Source organism: Neolamprologus multifasciatus, chromosome 14, assembly GCF_963576455.1.
Source record: "Neolamprologus multifasciatus chromosome 14, fNeoMul1.2, whole genome shotgun sequence".
NCBI lineage: Eukaryota > Metazoa > Chordata > Actinopteri > Cichliformes > Cichlidae > Neolamprologus > Neolamprologus multifasciatus.
This window is the reverse complement of record NC_140452.1, coordinates 4,851,102-4,867,859: the sequence shown is the minus strand read 5'-3', so window position 1 is coordinate 4,867,859 and position 16,758 is coordinate 4,851,102. Positions and strand designations below refer to the sequence as shown.

Genomic DNA, 16,758 nt, shown 5'->3' with positions numbered 1-16,758 from the left:
TGCCTTGCCCTTTGTTTGTACCTTTTAAAATTTTTTTTTTTTACCAGCCTCATTAAACTGCTCGCTTTTTGTTAGTTTTGTTCCACGTTCCATTTTGTCTGAATTTTGGGTCCTCTCCGTCAAATTCAGAACGACCTGACCAGTATGGATCCAGCGGACATCTGTGAGGATTTTTGTGAGTTCAGCACTCGTGTGACCATTCTCCCTGGACAGTGGAAAATCTACTCCACTGTCCATGGACAATGGCATACTTGACGTTGACGTTTGCTGCGTGGGTTGCTTTACGGTCACAGGTGTACAGGCGTGCCGTAGGAGGATCTGTTGCTGAGGTGCAGTCGGGGTGGGGGTGGTCCCAGTCACAATGATTGAGACTGGTTGGTAAGGAAATCTTTGATTCAGGAGCAGGTGGCAGGGGGGATCTGAAGGTGGTTCAGAGGATGTTTGGAATTATGGTTTTACATGCTGAGTTGTAGTCCATGTAGCTCCTGTTCTCTAGATGGATCAGTGCTCTGTGAAGGGTGATGGTGATGGCATCCTCCATGGACCGATTGGCTCTGTAAGCAAACTGGTGGGGGTCAAGGGAGGGGGTAGACAGTCTCTGATGTGATGAGACACTATATGCTCAAAATACATCATGACTGCAGACATGAGGGCTATAGGTCTGTATTTAATGAGGCTGTTTATACCAGTTTTTTGGGGGATGGGAATGATCGTGCCTTCAGACAGCTGGAAATGGTGGCAGGGAGAGGTTAAACAGTCTAGTGGGGATCCCTGCCAGTTGGCTTTAACCACGGCCCCTGGGATGCCGTTGGGGCAGTGGATGTATGCGATGCCATGAAGGGTCTACACTGAGCCCTGTAGGTGAAGCAGGTTTTTTTTTTTTTTTTTAAATAATCTTATTGATATGGTGTATAGGTTTTATTTGACCCTAAAGGTATATGTATAGGTTCAAATAAAAAGATTGACTGTGTAACATTCAGATGGGAACCAGTGCAAATATATGCCTCCTAACTGAATCATCTGATTAGGTTCATACCATTGTTTACATAGTGTTGTGTTGCAAAGTCATGATTAGTCTTCGAAAGCCTTTAGTTAGGTTTTACTTTTTGGATTTACAGCATTCACTCACATCCTCACACTCAGGCACACCCTACACCACTGATCTTAGGGATTTGCACACCTCATTAGTTTATTTCTGGGTTATTTTTAAGTTTGATAATATAATATCATATCATAATAACATTGCTTCATTTGTTTTGGTTGCATCCAAATGACATCAGTTGAAGATTTTGGTATTTCCCTAAAAGCTTCCTGTGTTATTGAATGTTCCCATGAGAAGGATTAACAGGACCAAAACAAAATAAAAGACTGAGTGTCAGTTCAAGCAAAATTGCATTCATACACTTTCCTTTGTACCCTAGAGGAAGTCAGTCATTCTGGATTTTGTTTTGCACTGTTCTTCTTTTTCTATCAAGCCAAACCTCTCTAGTACAAGAGAAGAAGAGGGCCTTTTCTGCTTATTCTTACAAGGTGTAATTTAATGACCTTGTAATGTACGAAGAATAATAACAGAAAGGGATAACATTATTGATTTTCATGAAATGTGTTAAGTGCTCCTGTGTTGCATTGTTTTTGCTTTTTCATATTTTGACGTGTCAGGTGTATAATTAAGTTTATTTTTTAAACAAAGCTATTAGATATGAATATTTTTTAAATTATCTGATTTTTAAAGGGTGCAAAGCAGCCTAATATTACTTTAGAGTAATCTGGTACCTTATAAACCTACCAGATAGTCTTAATCTATCTAGAACTTAATGTCAGAAATTTGTTTTTACAATAGTCTTGGGATATCAAGTTATCAATTAACCTCCTAAGACCTGAACTCTTCCACAGCATGCATTTTTAATTTCTCTTTGATATTTGGGCTGATTGGGACCTGATGAATGTAAAAGCAAAGAATTACCAGATTTTTATTTATTTTTTTTACCTTATTTTTGTTTCTAAGACAAATAAGAGCCACATATGAGGATATTCGTTTAAAATTTTGATAGAACAGTAGCAGCATAATGTCCCCGTAAGTGGATATCAGGCCCTTGTAGAGCAAAATTGAGTATTTTGGGCTAAATAACCCAAAATGTGATGTCCACATATGTGGACGCCAGGTCCTAGGAGGTTAAGCAGTCTAAATGGGTGTACACTAATGCTTGAATACCCCTTTTCTGACCTAAAACGTGTACCAGATGTACCAGTAATACATTTATAGATGCAGCCAAAGTCCCAAGTTTTTAATTAATCTGATCTGCGAAAGGTGCAGAATCCTCTTTAACATTTATTCTGGACTATTTAACAGTTCAAAACTAGTTAAAATAAATGTTTCAACTCTTTTGCAAACATTGCATGTTAAACATAAAGCCTGTAATGAAAGCACTTTTTTAGTAAAAGAAAAAAAAAAGCCCTCTGCCAATGGCAAGCCCAGCCTCAAGATCATCAACTCAATAGGAAAAAGCAAAATATGTTATTTATTTAAAGCTTAAATCATAAGAACATTAGGCCACAAAATAAACACAAACATGCAAAGTCAAACATGCAGTATCGAGACAAAACCCAAACATCTGCCATTACCACTACTGTGTCTGTGCACTGAGGCCTTATATAAATTACATTCCAATAGAAAAAGTAAGAATAAAAACAGCTGTTTATGAAAAGAAAATACTTTCATGGTCTTTTCAGTGGGACCTCTGGGTGGTACAGCATAGTAGCATTCATGGCATTGGCAACTCAGTGGTTAACATTCACTAGCTTTAGCTATCAAAATAAATTATGCCATTTACAGTATATGCATACATTTGATTATGTGGGTCAAGGTCAAACATTTTTTAAATTATGTATTATAATTTGTTTCAGTGCAAGAAAATAGCTTAAAAATAAAAAACGAGCCATGTGCTAATATTTTATGAAGCTACATTTTATAGTGCTGTAAGAAGTCAGCAACTGTTGATTCCATGTTAACAAGAATCAAGAAGAAACTTAAGCTTTTTTTTTAGACTTCTGAAGTTAACAGTTTCATCGTATTATTGCATACACTGTATACTTAAATATGTACCAACTGGGCTGTGTCACAGTAGCAATAACTCTCTTAAGTTATGTGAGTGAGTACAATGTGAAACTCATTTCATATTTCAGTAAAAAGCTACAATGTTACAAAAAATTTTTACTTAGTCATCTCAGTGAACAGATTTTCTGAGAGTGGAGGAATGGCTGAGTTTGGCTAGTTATGTGCAGAGTCACATGTAACTGATGCTGCAGTTTTAGTAATATTATGTATGTAATTATTTTAAATGCATAAGTAAGCAGTAAGTGTAACAATTTAAAAATAATGCATTCTGTAATGGCATTTGTCTGTAATGCATTACTGTTTCTAAATCAGGTAAAGACATTACGGTTACAGACGGTACATAAGGAGTTTTTGATTTAATTGTGAGAATCAACCATTACTAATGGCTCTAATAATACACAAAAAACAAAGGACAGATTAGGTATGTCTTTCTTTTTAGGATAGCATCACTATTGCTAACAGACCAATGTATAACAATGCAGTAATGTGTAATACATTCAAGAGAGTGAAAAACCCAATATTGCAAGCACAAAATAAAAAATACAAAATTAGTACTTTGTCAGAGAATAGAGTAAGTCATCAGGACTGCCCATGTATAAATCAGCCAATGGTGACCTAAGGTGAACATTTGGAAATAATGAAATGGAGTGACTGAAGAACAGTCATGATTGAAATCAGTGAAAACATTAACTTTGTTAAAGAAGTAGGTCTTCCCAAGAATCAGTTTAGGGAAGCTGCAGCGATCATCTGTTTCCAGGATGTAAGGAAAAGGCAGAGCTTCGGCCTCCATACCATGAACCGTCAGCACATTCCCAAACACAACGCTCTGCTGAGACTCAACTCAACGAGGGGAAAACTGAAGTCCTCGTATGCGCCCCTGATAGGTTTCTATCGCAGATAGTGAAAGCCCTTGGTCCTCTCTCACTTTATGTTAAATCCTCTATCAGGAATTTAGGTGTCACCTTTGACTCGAGTCTCACATTGGATGGGCATGTGAAATCTCTGGTTCGGTCTTGTTTTTATCATTTAAGAAATGTGGCTAGGCTAAGGCCGGTTTTATCTCGCTCTGAACTCGAGATTGTTATACGTGCATTTATTTCGTCACGCTTGGATTACTGTAATTCGCTGTTTATGTGTCTAAGCAAAGGTTCTCTGGATCGTCTGCAGGTTGTGCAAAACGCTGCAGCGAGGCTTTTGACAAAATCCTCCAAGCACTCACATGTGACACCGTTATTATCTCAGTTACACTGGCTTCCTGTTAAATTTAGAGTCGATTTTAAGATCCTGGTCTTGACCTACAGAGCTGTGCACGAACTGGCACCAGCCTACATCTTTGATCTGCTACAGCCCGATGTCCCTAGCAGGTCTTTGAGGTCATCTGATCAGGGCTTACTTGCTATAAAAAATACTAAGAGGAGGACTGAGGGTGACAGAGCATTTGCCACTGTGGCCCCGAGACTGTGGAAGTCTCTCCCCCAAACATTAAGAACTGTGGACTCAGTAGCTGTTTTTAAAAAACAACTCAAAACTCACCTTTTTAAAACTGCTTTTGGTTAATTTTTTACCTGTTTTATTTTCTCTTTTTAAATCTTTTTATGATTTGTAATCTTATGTGCAGCACTTTGTGATTCTGTCTTGAAAGGTGCAATATAAATAAAAAATTATTTATTTATTTACACACTTTTCACAGTCCCAATGTGCACTAAGCAAAGATACATAAAGCCATGGCATTACAAACCAAAACATCAGCATTTTTTATGTTAAAAAAAGACTTACTTTTTTGGCAAAGATCTGTTTTGTTCAGATTATTCACAGATAGGACTCTGGATTCTGAAAACAACATTATACATGTTATTGGTAAAATGCAGGATCTGGGCTTTGCCATCAAATTAAAATGACGTCAAATGAAGTTCTACTGCATGGAAAGGACATCTAAGCAGACAAAACAAACCATTAATCATCTTTCTTTGACCCTGTCCTGGTTCGTGGATTGATCTCAGCCTCCCAGCACAGCATGACCACAGGGTGGTCTTGTAATAGAGGTGACCACAGCATCTAAACCCTGTCTTGGCAGAGTAGATCACCTCTTCCTCCTCACTTGAGCAGCAAATGTCCTGGTAGTGACAAGAGATGTTAGTTAAGTTTCTAAAGACGGGTGTAATATTCCTTATGCTGAAGGTATTCTGACTGTCAGATATACACTAAATATAAATGTTTTAGTATTGGTCTTACTGGGGCCTTGGCAGCAACTGCATAGTTTGGCTTGCAAAGCCTAATAATGATGGTTTGGTTATATTAAATTATAAATTGTTGTGTTTAGGTTCAGACTGGAGATCCTCCTCTTTTTTGAAATGATCTGTAAAGGATTCTTCGGACTGACTTTTATAAAGTACAGTAATCTTCTCCTGGATGCATTTATCAACTATTTGTGTGACAGCCGGACAAGCTGTGTCCATGAAAGCAGCCTTGGGAGCCAATGCATTACAAGGTGTTGTTTTCCTTCACTGTAGAGTAGGCATACATTCTAGATTTAATGCTCAACTGGTTATTGAGAGGTGTCACAAGTTAGAAAGGAAATTCAAAATGCTTTTGGAGGAAGGAAAAAGAAAAGAAAAAACAAAGTGTCAAAATTAAATGGACCATAATTTCTGAAACTAGGGTGGCCTGTAATGCTACTTTCACCTTGCAGCTCTATTATGTCATTCATTAGTTGGGACTGCAATCTCAAATATGATACGGAAAACAGATGGAGAAAGCAAAGATCATTGCCTGAGACTGCAGTACAGAGAACGGCTCAGTGACAGATTCTCAGTGGCTTCTGAACCTTACAAATCCCCTGATAATGATGAGAGGGTGTGAAAAACTGAGAAAGAGGGATGGACGGTGGGGCATGGAAATGAGAACAAACAAGCATGTGAGCCATTTATAGAGATATAACCTGAAGTGGAGTGTTTGACTTGTCGTCCTGCCCCTGAAATTCATATAGTTTATCTCAAATAACTTCTCATGGCATGAATAGGATGCACGAAAAATGGTCAGATAACATGATAATTATATTATATACATCATTACTGATAAACTACCTGTGGCTCTTGCAGAGTGGATCCGCGGCATTGCACGTCCCCTCCATGCTTATGTAATGAAGTCAGATTGTACAGTGTTCCTGCACAACACTTCATCTGTGGGTCTTTAATGTTGTAGGCTTTGACCCCACAGCAGTGAATGTTTTCTGATTTGGGATGTCTGGTTGGAAAACAGAGGGCGCAATTAATATTAAATGAAGCTTATGCATAAGTTAAATAATGACAATCTGTAATTACAAGATCTCTCTGGTTTTCTGGGTGTTTGCCTGCAAGTCAATTCTTTGCATAACTTCCAATTTCCCTTTATCACATTAGACCAGAGCACAACGGTGCCTGAGAGTAAACAAAGGGGGGACAGTGTTATGCACAGCTGGAATTTCTATAAAGAAAAGACCTTCTACTGGAATGCAAGACATTTCCTTTGCCTGTCCCTTCTGGGTTTCCCCTCAACCAGCACAACATGCATAAAAATTAACTCCCCACTGACCTAAAATCAAACACTGATTGAACCAAGCTGATGAATAAGGAATGGAAAAAAAAGCATCCCTTTTCACTAGATTTTATCAGCAACACACACACACACACACACACACACACACAAAATGACCTGTGTCCGTTGCAGCAAACCTCAACATCAGGCCGGTAAATTTCTGTCCCACAGCAGTGTTGTCCCGGGCTGCCGTGAAACTGAGAACAACATATAGTCCCTTTGGCCGGGTTGTAAGGAATACCCATCTCTGAACATTCCTCTCCATCGTCTCTGTCCTCGTACAAGGTGTTATTACAACAGAGAACTCCACGTTGTCCCGAGCCGTACGGCGTCTCTCCACAGCACTTGAAGAATCAGAGATAATACAGTAAATTGTTCAGAAATGCAGACTAAGACTTTTGGCCCTTTTGCATTAGTAGCGAATACTGAGGCCGTTTGATGACCTTTAGACAGATCAAAAAACACCCTCAGTTATTGTATAAAAGGAGCGGGGAGCTCTGAGCTCTCTCATCAAAGGGTCAGTAAAGCAGTATTTTTTCCTAGAATCTCTCTTTTCCACTGCTGTCAGCTCTACATTTCATTTAATAATGAAATGTGTTGCCTATCATTTTACCCATTAACAATCTTATTAAAAATTCTTCCAAAATTCTCCTAAGACACAACTTTCTATTATAAATAAAAAATGAGGCCCAGAGACAAAACAACAAAACAAACAAGACAAGGAAAAACTATTTGATTATTACCTGATCCATCCAAGGCTTCCACGCAGACATACATCCATCACAGCAGACTTGTATGTGTGGATTATACACAGTGGGTGTTGCCTTGATTTGACCTAAACATAGAGGTGTGAGGGTTGGAAGGGTGGAGAGAGGACAGGAGTTAGAAACTTCTCATAAATGCTGAACTCAGTTACATCTTGTTACGGTTCTGGGCCAGTGTTGACCCAGCATTTTGAGTTTCTTATATTTTGGTTTATTTTTGCATTATGGATTGTTTTCTGATGTTCTGGTGCTTTGTTTATTATTATTATTATTATTATTATTATTATTATTATTATTATCATCATTATTATAGATGTGTTTCTGTTATTCTTGGTGAGGGATCAGTTCTTAGGTTTTGGGTTCTCATGTGTATTGCAGTTTCTGTTCAGTGTCTAGTCTGTTTCTCAGTGTCGGGTCTGCATCTTTGTTTAGTGGTTTCTTGTTTCCTGTTTTATTGTGAAAGTCTTTGTCTTATGTTAGTGTGTGCAGCTTAGCTCCCCCCTGTCTCGTTAGCCCTGATCTCTCCCAGCTGTGTCTCCCTCCTGTTACCCATTCCCTGATTACCACCCTGTGTATATTAGCCCTGTGTTGTCCTCAACCCAGTGTCGTGTCGTACCATCAGATTATGCCTGTGTGTTTCTGTTCTCCGGTTTCAGTGTTCACTTCATGTTTTGTTTTCGTACCAGCAATAAAGCTGAGGTTTTTGAGTTTCAAGTTAGTGTCTGAGTCCTGCGTTTGGATCCTCCTCTCCGCCTGCCTGCACACAGAGCCCTGACAGAACGACGCGACCAGTAATGGATCCAGCGGACTCACGCTTCGCCTCTGAGGGAGAGAATCTCGCGCTCCTTTGGGATTACTGTTGGATGGTAGTCCACGCCGCGAGCCCCTACAAGAGGCAGCTGGAGGTAGTATTTTTTTGATAATTTTTTGTCATCCACTGTCAGTTTTCTAAATATAAATGGACTCAAACAAATAACAGCTCTAAGAGCGAGGCTAAGTTTTGAACTGTTTGGCATGGGCGGCCCAGGGAAAGAGGATTCAGTTGTTCTCCTGGAGGTCCTCGCCACTTGGTACTTTCAACGACAGCAGCATTTTTTGCCAAGGTTTATCGCCAAATCGTTTGATCCATCCATGAAGAAGAAATGCAACCCTCGCCATCATCACCCAACCACACTTCCATTCTCTCCTGTAGTACGGACTGGTGCAGTTTTCATTTCCACACCTTCAGCTTTTCGTACCAGCAATAAAGCTGAGGTTTTTGAGTTTCAAGTTAGTGTCTGAGTCCTGCGTTTGGATCCTCCTCTCCGCCTGCCTGCACACAGAGCCCTGACAGAACGACGCGACCAGTAATGGATCCAGCGGACTCACGCTTCGCCTCTGAGGGAGAGAATCTCGCGCTCCTTTGGGATTACTGTTGGATGGTAGTCCACACCGTGGGTTTCCGGGGTGATTCACCATTAGTGACTCTCTGTGATTAATAATTCTCTGCCAGTGGCTCTCCATGATAGTCTGTTCTCAGCTGGTGTATATTCATGTTTACCTCACTCTTCTGTGTAAATTAAGTCTTGTGAAAAGTTAAGTTGGGTTTGAGTCTGCATAGGTTCCATATCGTGCATGAACCTCTGGATCATGACACAAAACCCTCTTTAATGCACACATTTAACTAAAAATGAGCATATAGGATTTTACAAATAGAAAACAAGATAGTATTTCTTTGTTTCATCATTTGATAAACTCCCAAGGCATTATTCTCAGTTTTAGAAAGAGTTAGTTTAGTATTACAGTATATAAAATGATATTACTAGGGGCGTGTTTTGTCTTCTCACTTTATTACTTGAGTTTTCCACAGTGAGCTAACATCACAAGAACAAAAGGCACAATGTGCTCTGTAGGAGAAATTTATGCTGAAAACAACTCTGTTTTTACACCAGTAAAGCAAAATAAACTGCTCACTAAGTTCTAACTGCTCTGTTGGAGTTTGGGCTGTGATCCAGTTCCACTTTCTCTTCCAAAAGCTGCAAAGTTAGAACCACAGGGTTATGTAATTTTTATGTGATAGTAACTGACACGACAGCTGCAAAACCAAAACAAACACAGTGATACCTGAGGTACAGAACCAGAGAGGCTTTTGGTTTCTTTCACAGCAGTGGTGCTCTTTTGGATTGTAGCATGATGACCAACAGAGATGTGTGTTTGGTTCAGTGCTGCGGATATGCAAAAACAGGTAAAAATAATCAAAAACAGTCAACATCGCATAAATACTATGCTAAGTTTTCAAAGCCTCACAGATAAGGTGTCATGTGGCATCTATGCCATTGTCACTGTCCTGGGTCTTTGACCCAGTGTTTTTAAGTTTTATTCATTAAATTATTGTTTTCTGTTGTATTATATTTAGCCCTCCTGATTTCTGTTCTGTTCCTGTGCCTCACCTCGCCTCGTCTCATGTTTCCATGTCCAAGTGTCGAATCTGCGTCTCCATGTCTCTCTTGTATTCCTTTTTTACTAATGACAGTCTGTGTCTTGTGTCACGGTCTTCAGTTTTGCTCGCCTCCCCACCTCGTCACGTCCCAGCTGTGTTCTCACCTGTTCCCCATCCTCTCGTTTTCCTTCTTGTGTATATTGAGGGTGTGTTTGCCTCGGTTTCTCGTCAGATTGTCTGTTCATCATTCTCTTCTTCATCCCCTGTTTATAGTGTTGTTGTGCAGCCCAAATAAAGACTTGCTTTTTAATAACCTCCACCTATCTCTCCGTTGTCTGCGTTTGGGTCCACTCCTCATTCTCTCCGCATGATTTGCGCCATGATGCAGCATGTTTACTCTTCATGTATGGAAGCTTATAAAGGCTGTCCTAGGAGTCACTTTAAAACTTCCAGGAAATTACAAAGATGTATTTTAACCCCTGTTGTGGAAGTTTTTCCATTTAAATAAAGCCTGCAGACGAGCGGTGAGCGGTAGCTAACATTCTTTAATCCAAACACACAAAGACAACAGACGACCAAGCTTGATGGAGAGCCTACATGACCATGGGGCAGGGTCAGCAGTCTCCCTGAGCCTAGCATGGCTCTCAGTTAAATACCTTCTCCAGGAACAAAGGCAGTACACAGCTGTTTCACACCTTAAGGTTCACACTCCCTTGCTACTTCCCAGAGTCCTCGAAGAGACAAAAGACTGGTCCTCTGGAGTTCCTGTTTCCCCCAACATCCTTACTACACCCCCTACCATTTGTCTTAAGTATGAGTGTCAGACATGTTAATACAATAACATAATGCGATTAAATACCTAGGTAAAAGAAATTCCTCTACAATCCCACCCTTTGATTCTTAAATCAAGAATCACATTAAAACCAGAATTTCTTTCCTGACATTCTGTATATCACATCAACATTATTGTACACTTAAAGGAGTTTCACACTGTGTATCCTCACTTCACTGTTCTCCCACCACCCTTTGTTCATCTTTAATCTTCCCCACAATCTAAGCTCCCACATGCAAATGGAAACAACAATGATACAGAGGACAGGCCTTCTCCAGAGTGTCAAAGTACTTTGCATGGCAAAGTGAAACAGCATTAGGTGGTCATTCCCAGTCACAGTCATGGCTCCTGTGCCTGAGTCATAATTCCAACGCTGATCTTCCTTGCGCTGTCACTTTTGGAGCTTGGCACGCTCTCTTCATCGCTCGATCTCTGTTCCAACGCGGCTGTAGATTTAAGGCAGAGCACGTCGTACACCTTAGTTGTCTTCCTCAGCGTCAACGGCGAAACTCTTTCATTTTATTTTAAGATTTTGCTGTTCAAAATCTCCTCATGACAATCCTTTGGAAGCCCAGTGGTGCAGCCCACTGTCGTTTGTCAGTTGTCCTGGAGATGGTTCCTGCTTCTCAATGGTCCTCTTGAAGCGTTCTCTCCCAGTCATGGTCTGCATCTGCGCCTCAGTCAATCCTTCCATATCCCTCATGTCACGGTTCCTGCAATTTAAAAATGAAAACTTCCCCGGAAAACCCTCTTTTGCCCTATGTCAGCTTATCGCAATTAGACATACACAATAAAGTTGTGCATTGTCTCTTAAAAATTCTCAGGGCTTCTCCCCTGAAGTAGCTTCACTCCAGGCCCTGTCATAAGAAAAAACATTAGCCAGTGGTAGGGATGGGTACCGGTGTCCGGTGCCATGATGGCACCGGTTCTGACATAAACGGTAGTAACCAGACCGAAAAGCAGCGCACATTTCGGTGCTTTTTTTTCCTCAGATGTCATACACTTTGAATTCTAGCCAATCATTTTACGTTTCCGAGGACAGTAGGCGGGTCCAGGTACGTATGTTCTTTTAGAGCAGAGCTACAGATTAAAAATGCCCAAGGCGAAGCGGTCAAAAGTCTGGCTGTACTTCACAGCAAAATAAGCAAACTCAGCAGCTGCAACAAGTGCTTTAAGCTGATACTGTGATGCTGTCAAAGGAGGTAACACCTCAAATCCGATGAAACACCTGACGACGCATAGCGTTTTTTTTAAAAGCCGAGAAATGCGCCATATTTGATAGCTTGCTGCGAGACCTCACACCGTGCACATCTACTGCTTGTGGGTTGCCTGTTATCGACCCAGAGTTAGCAACATCCCCAAAAAACCCGAAGAGGAGAGTCCTGGCCCCTAGCCCTGCCAGTGTAGCAGAAATGATGATGATGATGATGCAGCAGCAGCCGTTCTTCTCTGCGTGAGTAGCTTAATGTTGTTCGTGTGTAATTTACGTTGAGTAGGCTAACCACGTTATTACATTAATGCATGTAAGGTGAACTAGCAAACACCATCATAGCTACATGCGGCTGTCTTCTTGTTTGATGGCAGATACTCCCTTCACCCTGGCCAAAAAGGCTAAAATGACCAAAGAAAAAGTGGAAAACAGCTAAACATGAGAGGTTTTTGGACAAAGTTTGTGTTTTTTCCATTGTTTAAGCTGCTTCCAGCCAAGAGTGATGCCATACATGCCCTATAGCTGCAGAAAAGGCTAACATTGTTATCTTTTTACAAAAAAACAGCTGAACATGAGAGGTTTTTGGACCAATTTTGTGTTCTCCATTCTTTAAGCACCGGTTTGAGCACCGTTTAAGCACCGGCACCGTTTCAAAAGTACCGGTTTGGCACCGGTATCGGATAAAACCTAAACAATACCCATCCCTAGCCAGTGGTGTGTCCTGCTGTAAATCATGTGATTAGATCATATGATTAACCCTTTGCTGTGGAAAAAGTGATGTAGATGTCTGTATGCACACTTTCTCACAGTGACCTCTGCACTGTAAACAATACAAGGTCATGAATAACACACCGCTGGTAAATTCACAAAGACACAGTAAGTGGCATTTAAAAGGTTAAGTCAGCACGGCCCAAAAGCTCATGCAATCTGTTGCTGTCATCTTTCTGCTCCTGTAAAAAGAAACATACATACATCCACCCTTTTGTCACTGTCTAGGTGGAGGTGCAATCTTGCATACTGGTGTCCAGTCAGTCAACAGTCAGTTCCCCATTTTTTATTTGCTGACAGTAGAACCTCTCGTGACGCAATAAGTTTAATAAATTAGCTTTATACTTGCTAGGGGTTGGACAGTGGCCATGTTGGCTAATGTTTGGTATATATGGTGCAGTCTAGTTGACTAAATCCATAAAGACAACATCCTTTGATTTTGACTTTAACCCTGGGTGATCTTGATGTAAAACTTAATGGTCATGATAATTTGCATAATAATGATCATGAAGCTGCCCTCATGACCCATTGTTAGTCAGTGGTGATAGTGCCTGTCATTATGCAGATGTATTACTTATAAGGTTGGGGAAACCAGCAGTCAGCTGAGACTGAAGAAATCACTTGGATGAGTGACAAAACGTTTCTCCCAATGAAAATGTTGGCTTTCCCTTACCTGAATGATTGTGCATGCATCAAGCCACCACTTAATCATTTTCTCTGCCTTCAGTCATTTCTCTTGATTTCCAAAGTCTGCCATCTGATGGTGGCTACTTATATTCTCTCTTGACACCACCTTGCAGTTTCCTATCTCTTTCAGTTTGCACCTTAACTGAATCCCACGATTTAATACTCAAACAACTACAAATTCGCAGCAGACACTCAAAACTTAGTGATGGAGAAAACATAATTCGATACTTACATTGTATACTTGTATACTGATTTAATGCATCAGTGCATCTACTCACCTTTACCACAACACTCAGCCATTGGTGAAGGTTTTGCTATGATGGCTGACTGGCAACATATTTCATTCACTGGGTTGTAAGCCTTCAGTCCACAGCAGCTGGATACCTTTTCACTAAGACCCTGTGTAACTGGCTGTAAAAACAGGATGCAGACATCAGTACCTTAATGTAACTGCTGAAAGAGTGTTATTATAAGTGCATCAAATCACGATTAGAAAGTTCACAACTTCAAAGAAACTCAAAGTTCAATCTAAAAACTGTTTTGTTTTCTTTTGCTTCTTTTACTTGAGCAGCATCGAGACAGCCACAGTGCATCTGGAAAATATTCACACCTGTGAAACAAGATTGTATCAAGACACACATATGGGGAAGAGTGCAGAAAAATTTCTTCAGCATTGAAGGTCCCAATGAGCACATTAATGGAAGAAGTTTGGAATCACCAGGGCTCTTCTTAGAGTTGGCTGCCCCACCAATCTGAGTGGTCAGGACCTTAGTTAGGGAGGTGACGAAGAACCCGATAATCACTTTCACAGAGCTCCAGTGTTGCAGTGTGGAGAGAGGAGAACCTTCTAGAAGGACAAACATTTCTGCACTCCACTGATTGGGCCTGTCTGGTAGAATGACCAGACCATAAACAGGGGAATATAAAAGTTTAGCAGTGGCATTTAAAAAAAACAAAACAAACAAACAAAACAAAAAAACACGCACACTGTAAGCTGAAACCTAAATTACACATTTTCACAGTGGGTTAAAACGGCTTTACTCTCATACAGACTGTTACAAAACAGGAGAGACCAGACTACTTGTTGTTCCTAGAGTATTTAAAAGTAGAATGGGAGGGAGAGCCTTCAGTTTTCAGGCCCCTCTTCTGTGGAACCAGCTTCCAGTTTGGATTCGGGAGACAGACACTATCTCTACTTTTAAGATTAGGCTTCAAACTTTCCTTTTTGCTAAAGCATATAGTTAGGGCTGGACCAGGTGACCCTGAATCCTCCCTTAGTTATGCTGCAATAGACGTAGGCTGCCGGGGATTCCCATGATGCATTGAGTTTTTCCTTTCCAGTCACCTTTCTCACTCACTATGTATTAACAGACCTCTCTGTATTGAATCATATCTGTTATTAACCTCTGTCTCTCTTCCACAGCATGTCTTTATCCTGTCTTCCTTCTCTCACCCCAACCGGTCGCAGCAGATGGCCCCGCCCCTCCCTGAGCCTGGTTCTGCCGGAGGTTTCTTCCTGTTAAAAGGGAGTTTTTCCTTCCCACTGTCGCCAAAGTGCTGCTCATAGGGGGTCATTTGATTGTTGGGTTTTTCTCTGTATCTATGAAGCGCCTTGAGGCGACTTTTGTTGTGATTTGGCGCTATATAAATAAAATTGAATTGAATTGAATTGAATAGAAGCCACTCTTCAGTAAAAGGCACATGACAGCCTGCCTGGAGTGGCTGTCCCCTGAAGGACTCTTAGACCATGAGAAACCATTCTCTGGTCTGATGAAACAAAGATTTGCCTCTTTGGCCTGAATGCCAAACATCATATCTGGAGGAAACTAGGCACCACTAATTACTTGGTTAACACCATCACTACAGTAAAGCATGGTGGTGGCAGCATTACGTTGTGTGGATGTTTTTTGGCAGCAGGGACTGGAGAAGGGGCAATGGTTAATTTTTCAACAGGACAACAATCCTAAGCACACAGCCAAGACAGCAAAGGAGTGGCTTTGGGATCAGTATGTGAATGTCTTGGGAAAGTCAGAAACCAGATTTAAATCTAATTGTACATATCTGAAAATGACTGTGTACATATGGTCCCTGTCCAACCCAATGGAGCTTAAGTTTCTGGGAAGAATAATATGACAAACTATCTAAAAATCATACTCAATAAAACTCAATAAGGAGCTTCAAATGTATTGAGTGAAGGATGTGAATACTTGTATATGTTATCATTTATTTTATTTATTTTTAATGAATTTGCAAGAGTGGCAGCACGGTGGCACGGTGGTTAGCACTGTTGCCGCACAGCAAGAAGGTCCTGAGTTCAATTCCAACATCAGGCCGGGGTCTTTCTGTGTGGAGTTTGCATGTTCTCCCCGTGTTTGCGTGGGTTCCCGCCGGGTACTCTGGCTTCCTCCCACCGTCCAAAGACATGCAGCTTGTAGGGATAGGTTAATTGGATAATCCAAATTGTCTCTAGGTGTGAATGTGCGAGTGAAAGTGAGTGTGAATGGTTGTCTGTCCCTGTGTGTTGGCCCTACGACAGACTGGCGACCTGTCCAGGGTGTACCCCGCCTCTCGCCCTATGACTGCTGTGATAGGCTCCAGCGCCCCCTGCGACCCTGAAAAGGTTAAGCGGAAGCGAATGGATGGATGGATGGAATTTGCAAGAATTTCAGGCAAACTATTTTTCTACTTTGTCACTTTGGGGTGTTAGGTGTAGAATGTTGGGGTGAAAATGAATTTAATCTATTGGTAAAGATTGCAATATGACAAAATGTGGAACAAGTGAAGAAGCTATGAATACTTTCCTGATGCACTGTACTTCTGTTTCCTCACATCTCCCCGTACTCTATGATGGTTGCAACAAAATAGTGTAAGCTTTCCCTCTCAGCCATCACATCAGCACTGTAGGTGTCTAGCACTTTTTTGTTTGCTAAAAAAGAAAAACCTTTATCTGCTTAATACCCATAATGCAAGGTTGAGTGATACACAAATGTTCTCAGAAGTGAGAAAAAGACCTTCAAGAATAGATCTGAATAGATGGAAACATATAACCTATTTTAATACCAGCTGATGAACATTTATTGACAGACTTTTTAATATTACTATTCTATACATATATTTTTTTACATTCCAGTTTTCTATCTTATAACTTTATTACCTGTGACAGTGTGTCTGTGTTGCTGTTTACAACAAGTGGCTGTTCCAGGACTGTAAGGCTCATTTCCACAACAAGACAGGGTTGCACCAGGAAGTCTGTTTTCACAGCATATAGCCTCTTTGATGTCATACCATGTTCCATTACAGTCGTTTCTGAAAAGCATAGATAACAAAAGCCTGGACATTATTGCTGGCAGTCAGATATAAAAGTATATCTTCCTCTGCAGGGAAAACAAG

The 16,758-nt window shown here is 40.7% G+C and overlaps 1 pseudogene across 1 annotated transcript; it reads right to left on the bottom strand.

The window, feature by feature from the left end:
* Positions 1–921: 921 nt before the first annotated feature.
* Positions 922–10,046, bottom strand: LOC146503289 (uncharacterized; annotated as a pseudogene). The gene is made up of 9 exons (XR_014868772.1): positions 10,036–10,046; positions 9,556–9,656; positions 7,432–7,523; positions 6,806–7,032; positions 6,199–6,358; positions 5,067–5,229; positions 4,892–4,945; positions 4,797–4,817; positions 922–3,955 (listed from the first exon to the last, which is right to left on the bottom strand). The product of XR_014868772.1 is annotated as an uncharacterized LOC146503289 (transcript).
* Between the last annotated feature and the right edge of the window lie 6,712 nt (positions 10,047–16,758).